The following is a 1,844-nucleotide window of genomic DNA, read 5'->3' as shown; positions in this document are numbered from 1 at the left end:
GGCGATAGGAAAATATTTTTTAAATTTATTTTATAAAAAACAATAAAATCGTCATGAATGGTACTATTCCAGTTTATCATTAAATACATTTTTTGTATTTTGGAATTAAAATTGTCCCTCTTAATATGTAAAGGTTAGATATAAAAAAAAAAAAATTGCTGGCTAGAAGATGTTTGAAATGCATCTTTTTATTTTTTGGAAAAGAAAAGTGCTCATTATTTAAAACATTAAGACAACAGTTGCGTTTGCAGAAAAAAAAAGGAGGCACTCACTCTGCATTGCCCAAGGTGCTAATTCAATGTGTTAATTACTGTTTAACATGGATACAGATGCTGCTCTAGGCAATGTTCACCCAGCATTTGGAGGAAAATTCAGTTTTAATCATAATCAACTGCAGTGTTATGTAAAACTATGGTCTACAGCAACTGCACACTCCACTAGGTACATGTGCTGGTGTTGGTTTTGAAAACAGATTAGGGTATGGGGAAAAATCTACTGGGCTTGGGAAACCATTTTTCTTACCAACATCTAATGGAGCAGCAGATGGTGAACTGGCTCTAAAGAAACTGCAGAATAATCAGTGCCTTTTTATCCAGTTTTGCCTTTTGATATGAATCAAGATTTTATCCTGGTAAGAAGAGGGTGAAGCAAAGACCATTTTCTCAACAAGTCTTTGGATTAATGGAAAGATGGAAGAAAATAGATGATATTGTCATTCGGCTCAGAAAACATGCCATCCTGAGGAGATTCTGAACACTCTCTGGGGAGGCAGAACAAACTATTTTTTTCTTCTCCAAAAAGGAAGGGAAACACAAATGGTGCTGGGGCAGTCACCTGCAAAGGCCACTGGTTCAATACTGAAAGACAAAAGTGGTTGAACTTAGTGATCCATGAACCATCTCAAAGATTTTTTTGTTTTCTGTGCCAATTCCTGATTTAAGTACATATAATTTAGCTCAAAGCAGGGCAGACAGACAGAGGAGGCAGTTGAAGATTCTTGAAGTCTGCATTTGTAATATAATCACACAGCACTAACTTTTGGTGTATTTTCACTGATCCTGTAACCATCATCAATAGGACTGTCAAGCCATATGATATAAAGTACCCATGTGTACTCCTCTGAAGGACTGTACAATTTGTTTTTATGTTCTTGGCATATTTTAAGTTAGCACTTAATGATGAAGAACTAAAAATAAGGTAAAATGAGCATTGTAAGCCTATCGTGATGCTGAGGCGGTGGAGTTTGACAGACCTTCTGTTATTATCCATTAAAGAGTCTCAAACAAAAAAGTAGCACTTTTCTACAGCTTGAGAACACAAATTCTACAATGTTGTAAGGGAGGAAATCATTTTTCCTCCCCTCCTACCTGTGTTTCTTTTCTGTGTTCTTAACAGCAGAGTCCTGTCAGCTCCTGTGATAGTACCTGGGCTTTATACTGCTCTCTCCTCTCAATTCATCACATAGAATGTAGAATACAGTCCATTATATAGACTAATAAAACTTCATACATGTTTCTCAGCAACCTGAACCCCTACCTTCTCACCAAGGTTAAACTCAGCAGGTTAAATTCAACCAGGAACCTTCTTTATGGCTCATTTATGGTCTCTGGAGATCGAGTGATGTGTTGTGGTAAAACTGTTTCAGCTGAAATTTGGAAGGAGGCTGCAAAGGTGACTGACAGTGTTGAATGGAGTTTTGAAAATTGCATTTTATTTAAAGAATTACATTATTCTGAGATAAATATCAGAATCTGGTAACACAGGAGATCCACAGACATGGTGTTCACCAGGCATTATTTCAGGGCAAACCTCTTTGCGCCTCTGAACTGTTCTTTTTTTCACAT

This window comes from Empidonax traillii, unplaced genomic scaffold (assembly GCF_003031625.1).
Source record: "Empidonax traillii isolate 1590-97213 ecotype Southwest subspecies unplaced genomic scaffold, ASM303162v1 scaffold836:size348770, whole genome shotgun sequence".
Lineage (NCBI taxonomy): Eukaryota > Metazoa > Chordata > Aves > Passeriformes > Tyrannidae > Empidonax > Empidonax traillii.
This window is presented reverse-complemented; position numbering follows the sequence as displayed.